Raw genomic sequence first — 7,738 nt, forward strand, 5'->3', positions numbered from 1 at the left:
CCTCGTGCGTTTGTTGAGGTCCATGAGTGGGCTCTCTTGTTTGCTCCATCCTCTTTTTAGTGATGGGCTTGTCCTCTTTAGTGAGGGTGTCTTCCTCTATGACAATTCCAGCTAAATTGCATAGGTGACAGATGAGATGAGGGAAGGCTAACCTTGCCAAAGTGGAGGGCTTGTCAGCCACTTTGTACAGTTCTAGAGGTATGATCTCATGAACTTCCACTTCCTCTCCAATCATGATGCTATGGATTATGATAGCCCGGTCTATAGTTACTTCGGATCGGTTGCTAGTAGGAATGATAGAGCGTTGGATGAACTCCAACCATCCTCTAGCTACAGGTTTGAAGTCAAGCCTTCTAAGTTGAGCTGGCTTGCCTTTGGAGTCTCTCTTCCATTGAGCTCTTTCTACACATATGTCCATGAGGACTTGGTCCAACCTTTAATCAAAGTTGACCCTTTTAGTGTAGGGACGTGCATCTCCTTGCATCATTGGCAAGTTGAATGCCAGCCTTACATTTTCTGGGCTGAAATCTAAGTATTTGAGCCAATTCTTTGGGTTCGGGTTCAAACATTGATCGTGTTTTCTAGTGATCCATGCATTAGTATAGAACTCTTGAACCATTAAGATTCTGACTTGTTGAATGGGATTGGTGAGAGCTTCCCATCCTCTTCTCCTAATCTCATGTCAGATCTCCGGATATTCACTCCTTTTGAGCATGAAGGGGACCTCGGGGATCACCTTCTTCTTGGCCACAACTTCATAGAAGTGGTCTTGATGGACCTTTTAGATAAACCTCTCCATCTCCCATGACTCGGAGGTGGAAGTAATTGCCTTCCCTATCCTCTTTCTTGAGGTTTCTCCGGCCTTAGGTGCCATTAATGGTTATGAAAAATTAAAAAGCAAGGCTTTTTCCACACCAAACTTAAGAGGTTTGCTCATTCTCAAGCAAAAGAAGAAAGAAGAGAGTAGAATAAGAAGAAAAGTGGGAGATGGAGGCTTGAGAAGGTTCGGCCAAGGGGGGTTTTGAGTGTAGGTGAGGTGTGAAAATAAAGGAGTAAGGAGGGGTATTTATAGGGTAAGAGAGGGAGTTGGTTCGTGTGAGAATGGGTGGGTTTGGGAGTGAAATGGTTTGAATTTGAGTGGGTGGAGGTAGGTGGGTTGTATGATGGGTTTATGGGAATTAGGAAATGGATGTGAGTGGTGAAGAGAATATAGGGAAGATGGTAAGATTTGATAGGTGAGTGGTATTTTGGGTAGAGTGTTATGGAGAAGTGTGAAGAAGAGAAAGAGTGAGGTGGGGTAGGTGGGGATCCTGTGGGGTCCATAGATCTTGAGGTGTCAAGAATTTTGCATTCCTGCACCTTTCTGGCATTAAACGCCCTCTATGTGCTTTTCTGGCATTTAAACGCTAGACTGCTACCCTTTTCTGGCATTTAAACGCCAGTCTGCTGCCCTGTTCTGGCGTTTAAACGCCAGTTTTCCTGCCGTTCTGGCGTTTAAACGCCAACCTGCTGCCCATTTCTGGCATTTAAACGCCCAGAAAGGTGCCAGGCTGGGCGTTAAATGCCCATTTTGGTATCCTTACTGGCGTTTAAACGCCAGTAAGCTCGTCCTCCAGGGTGTGCCATTTTTTTATGTTGTTTTTTATTTTTCTTTAATTTTTGCAATTGTTTTTGTGACTCCACATGATCATCATCCTAAAGAAAACATAAAATAACAATGGAAAACAAAATAAAAGAGTAATTAATATAGATAAATAAAATTGGGTTGCCTCCCAATAAGCACTTCTTTAATGTCAATAGCTTGACAGGAAGCTTTTAAAGAGCTTCACAGGTGCTCAGAGCATGATTGTGGCCTCCCAACACCAAACTTAGAGTTTGAGTGTGGGGGCTCTGTTTGACTCTGCATGGAGAAAATTGGATGAAGCTTTTCATGCTTCTTCTCCATGTTTACAGAGGAAAATCCTTGAGCCTTAAACACAAGGTAGTCCTCATTCATTTGAAGGACTAACTCTCCTCTGTCCACATCAATCACAGCTTTTGCTGTGGCTAGGAAGGGTCTTTCAAGGATGATGGATTCATCTTCATCCTTCCCAGTGTCTAGGATTATGAAGTCAGCAGGAATGTAAAGGCCTTCAACCTTTACCAATACGCCCTCTACAAGTCCATAAGCCTATTTCTTTGATTTGTCTGCCATCTCTAGTGAGATTCTTGCAGCTTGTACCTCAAAGATCCCTAGTTTTTCCATTACAGAAAGTGGCATGAGGTTTACACTTGACCCCAGGTCACACAGAGCCTTCTCAAAGGTCATGGTGCCAATGGTGCAAGGTATTAAGAACCTTCCAGGATCCGATTTCTTTTGAGGTATCTTCAGTTGAACCAAGGGGTTTAGTTCATTAATGAGCAATGGAGGTTCATCCTCCCAAGTCTCATTACCAAATAACTTGGCATTCAGCTTCATGATTGCTCCTAAATACTGAGCAACTTGCTTTTTAGTAGTAACTTCATCTTCTTTAGAGGAAGAATACTCATCAGAGCTCATGAATGGTAATAAGAAGTTCAGTGGAATCTCTATGGTCTCTAGATGAGCCTCAGATTCCTTTGGTTCCTCATGAGGGAATTCCCTAGTGGTCAGTGGACATCCCATGAGGTCTTCCCTCCTCTACAGGTTTGGCCATGTTGGACGTGTAGATGGCCTTGCACTCTCTTTTTGGATTCTCTTCTGTATTGCTTGGGAGAGTGCTAGGAGGAGTTTTAGTAACTCTTTTACTCAGCTAACCCACTTGTGCCTCCAAATTTTTGATGGAGGACCGTACCTCAGTCATAAAACTGAGAGTGGCCTTGGATATATCAAAGACTATGTTTGCTAAGCCATAATTCTCTGTCTGTTGCTGAGAAGATGATGGAAAAGGTTTGCTATTGCCAAACCTATTTCTCCCACCATTATTGTTATTGAAGCCTTTTTGAGGCTTCTGTTGATCCTTCCATGAGAAATTTGGGTGATTCCTCCATGAAAGATTATAGGTGTTTTCATAGGATTCTCCCATGTAATTCACATCTTCTATTGCAGGATTCTCAAGGTCATAAGCTTCTCCTTCAAAAGAGGCATCTTTAGCTTACAATTCAGCCAGACTATGAGAAATCATATTGACTTGCTGAGTCAATATTTTATTCTGAGCCAATATGGCATTCAGAGTATCAATCTCAAGAACTCCTTTCTTCTGAGTCACCCCATTATTCACAGGATTTCTTTTAAAAGTGTACATCAACTAGTTATTTGCAACCATCTCAATGAGTTCCTGGGCTTCTATAGGCATTTTTAGATGAAGAGATCTACCAGCAGAATGGTCCAATGACATCATGGATAACTCAGACAGACCATCATAGAATATACATATGATGCTCCATTCTAAAAACATGTCAGAAGGACATTTTTTGGTTAATTGCTTGTATCTTTCCCAAGCTTCATAGAGGGATTCACCTTTCTTCTGTCTGAAAGTTTGGACGTCCACTTTGAGCTTACTCATCTTTTGAGGTGGAAAGAATTTGGTCAAGAAAGCATTGACCAGCTTGTCCCAAGAGTTCAGGCTTTCTCTAGGTTGTGAGTCCAACCATGTCCTAGCTCTGTCTCTTACAGCAAAGGGGAAAAACATAAGTTTGTAGACCTCGGGATCAACCCCATTGGTCTTAACAGTATCACAGATCTGCAAGAATTCAGATAAGAACTGATGAGTATCTTCTGATGGAAGTCCATGAAACTTGCAGTTCTACTGCATTAGAGAAACTAATTGAGGCTTAAGCTCAAAGTTGTTTGCTCCAATGGCAGGAATTGAGATACTTCTTCCATAGAAGTTGAAGTTGGTGCAGCATAGTCACCAAGCATCTTCCTTGCATTGTTGGCATTGTTGTTATTTTCGGCTCACATGTCTTCTTCTTTTTCGAAAATTTCTGTCAGGTCCTCTCTAGAGAGTTGTGCTTTAGCTTTTCTTAGCTTCCTCTTAAGAGTCCTTTCAGGTTCAGGATCGGCTTCAACAAGAATATCTTTATCCTTGTTCCTGCTCATGTGAAAAAGAAGATAACAGAAAAGAAGAGAATCCTCTATGTCACAGTATAGAGATTCCTTTGTGTGAGTAGAAGAAGAGAAGAAGAGAAGAATAAGGTAGAGAGAAAATAAAGAGAAGTCAAACACAGAGAGGGAGAGATGGTTCAAATTTTGAGAAGGAGAGAAGTGTTAGTAAATAAATAATTAAATAGAAAGAGAAGAGAGAGAAGAGAAATTCGAAAATATTAGAAGAAATAAAATTAGAGTTTAAAACAATTAGTTAATTAAAAAGATTTTTGAAAAGGTTGTTAGTGGTTTTCGAAAATTGGAGAGAGAGAAAAGTAGTTAGGTAGTTTTGAGAAAGATAAGAAATAGTAAACTTTTTAAAATCAAACAAAAAGTCAAATAGTTAATTGAAAAAGATTTGAAAATCAATTTTGAAAAGATAGGAAGTTAGAAAAGATTTTGAAATTAAAATTTGAAAAATATATGATTTGAAAAAGATTTGATTTTAAAATTGATAACTTGACAAACAAGAAATTAAAAGATATGATTCTAAAATTTAAAGATTGAACCTTTCTTAACAAGAAAGTAACAAACTTGAAATTTTTTGAATTAAATCCTTAAATGTTAGTAAAGTTTTCGGAAATATGAGATGGAAATAAGAAAAAGATTTTGAAAATCAATTTTAAAGTTTTCAAAAATATTAAGAAGAAAAATGAAAACGATTTTATTTTTTGAAAAAGATTTGAAAAGATAGAATTTTTAAATTGAAATTTTGACTTGACTAACAAGAAACAACTAAGTTTTAAAAATCTTTGACTAAGTCAACCCAAAATTTCGAATTTTATGAGTGAAATAAGGGAAAGATATATTTTTTTTTTGGATTTTTAATGAGTAGAGAGAAAAACACAAAAATGACTCAAAACATGAAAATTTAAGATCAAAATACATAATGCATGCAATAACACTTTGAATGTCAAGATGAACACCAAGAACACTTTGAAGATCATGATGAACATCAAGAACTTATTTTTGAAAAATTTTTAAGAAAAGAAACACATGCAAGACACCAAACTTAGAAATTTTTAAACTTTTGACTCTAAAAATTCGAAAATGCATATGTAAAACAAGAAAAGACACAAAACAAGAAAATCACAAGATTAAACAAAGACAATCATCAAGAACAACTTGAAGATCATGAAGAATACCATGCATGAGTTTTTGAAATTTTTTTTTTAGGAAAATTATAAATATGCAATTGACACCAAACTTTAAATTTGACACCAAACTCAAACAAGAAACACAAAATTATTTTGTTTTTGTGATTTTATTAATTTTTTGGTAATTTTTCGAAAAATTTTTGGAAAAAGGAAAAAGAAGGGGAAATTTTTTTTGAAAGATTTTTGAAAACTTTTTGAAAGTAAAATAAAGGTTGAAACAAGAAGAAAATTACCTAATCTGAGCAACAAGATGAACCGTCAGTTGTCCAAACGCGAACAATCCCCAGCAACGGCGCCAAAAACTTGGTACACGAAATCGTGAGTTCACACTTTTCTCACAACTCCGTGCAGCTAACTAGAAAGTGCACTGGATCGTCTAAGTAATACCTTACGTGAGTAAGGGTCGATCCCACGGAGATTGTCGGCTTGAAGTAAGCTATGGTCATCTTGTAAATCTTAGTCAGGCGGATTCAAATGGTTATGACATTTTGATAATTAAAAGAGAAATAAAACATAAAATAGGATAGAGATACTTATGCAATTCGTTGGTGGGAATTTTAGATAAGCGTATGGAGATGCTTTGTTCACTCTGAGCCTCTGCTTTCCTATTGTCCTCATCCAATCATGTGTACTCCCTTCCATGGCAAGCTGTATGTTGGTTGATCACCGTTGTCAATGGCTACCATCTGTCCTCTCAGTGAAAACATGTCCGCTACGGTTTTCCGCATGGCTAATCAGCTGTCGGTTCTCGATCGTGTTGAAATAAGATCCATTGATCCTTTTGCACACTGTCACCGCCCAACAATCACGAGTTTGAAGCTCGTCATAGTCATCCCATCTCAGATCCTACTCGAAATACCACAGACAAGGTTTAGACTTTTCGGATCTCAAGAATGCTGCCAAATGATTCTAGCTTATACCACGAAGGTTCTAACGTCACGGATTCGAATGCTCTGTTGTCAGGAGAGGTGATTCAGATCCATGGGTCAGAGACCAAAGAAAGTATACTCCAGCTGTCATTCAATGACTATGTTGAACATCATGTAGACCACTTTGTGGTTGTCAGGCACGCATATCTTGGCTAAGCGAGTAACGAAGATTGGGTGATTGTCACGAGTCACCCCTTCATTCTGAGTTAACTAAATTGAGTACGAGAGTATATCTTGGAGGAGAAGTAGGCGTGAATTGAATAGAAAGACAATAATACTTGCATTAATTCATGAGGAACAGCAGAGCTCCACACCTTAATCTATGAGGTGTAGAAACTCCACCGTTGAAATACATAAGTGATGAAGCTCCAGGCATGGCCGAGTGGCCAGCCCCCAAAACGTGATCAAGAGATCAAAAGTGATCCAAAGATAGTCTTAAAAATGATCTAAAGATGTAAATACAATAGTAAAAAGTCCTATTTATACTAAAATAGTTACTAGGATTTACAGAAATAAGTAGATAGTGCAAAAATCCACTTCTGGGGCCCACTTGGTGTGTGTTTGGGCTGAGCATTGAAGCTTTCACATGCATAGGCTCTTATTGGAGTTTAGACGCCAGTTTTGCTGCCATTTTGGGCGTTTAACTCCAGCTTTGGTGCCAGTTCTGGCGTTTTTACGCCAGAAAATGGTCTCTGGTGGGCGTTTGGACGCCAGTTTGGGCCATCAAATCTCGGGCAAAGTATGGACTATTATACATTTCTGAAAAGCCCAAGATGTCTACTTTTCAAAGCAATTAAGAGCGCGCTAATTTGGCGTCTGTAGCTCCAAAAAAGCTACTTCGAGTGCAGGGAGGTCAGAATCCAACAGCATCTTCAGTCCTTTCTCAGCCTCTGAATCAGATTTTTGCTCAGGTCCCTCAATTTCAGCTAGAAAATACCTGAATTTACAGAAAAACACATAAACTCATAGTAAAGTCCAGAAATGTGAATTTTGCATAAAAACTAATAAAAACATACTAAAAAGTAACTAAAACATACTAAAAACTATGTAAAAACAATGCCAAAAAGCGTATAAATTATCTGCTCATCACCCCCTCACTACACTCCTGCATCGATCCTCCACATCCCTCAAGGGGGATGTCTTGATTGCTTGAGTGTAGCAAAGTTAAGCGGTTTCACCGCTTCAGCTATGGTGGCCATGAACTCCCCTTGCTTTCTTCGGAACCCTACTTGCTCTTCGAAGAATGCTTGAAGGTCTTATTCTTCTTGGGGCAAGGGTTGGAAAACTTCATCATTAGATGGAAGAGAAGGTTCAAAGGTAGGAAGAAAGGTTGTATATGTGGGAGGATTGTCTTGTGGGTGGGGATAATGAGGTGGTGGGTAAGGGTGTGGTGGTTTATATGGTTAGTAACAAGGTGTATAGACATTTTGGTTTCATGGAGATGTATGGTGTGGTACTTGAAGGTTTGGTGGTTGAGGGTTGTGTATGGGGTATCCTTCATATATTTGGGTTTGATATTCATAAAGGGAAAAGTTTCGCTCGTTGTA

At 38.8% G+C, this 7,738-nt stretch overlaps 1 non-coding gene across 1 annotated transcript; it reads left to right on the plus strand.

The window, feature by feature from the left end:
• Positions 1-3,414: 3,414 nt before the first annotated feature.
• On the plus strand, positions 3,415-3,518 carry LOC112704720 (small nucleolar RNA R71). The gene has a single exon (XR_003155330.1). It is a non-coding gene; the product is annotated as a small nucleolar RNA R71 (small nucleolar RNA).
• The last annotated feature ends 4,220 nt before the right edge of the window (positions 3,519-7,738 follow it).

Source organism: Arachis hypogaea, chromosome 7 (genome assembly GCF_003086295.3).
Source record: "Arachis hypogaea cultivar Tifrunner chromosome 7, arahy.Tifrunner.gnm2.J5K5, whole genome shotgun sequence".
Lineage (NCBI taxonomy): Eukaryota > Viridiplantae > Streptophyta > Magnoliopsida > Fabales > Fabaceae > Arachis > Arachis hypogaea.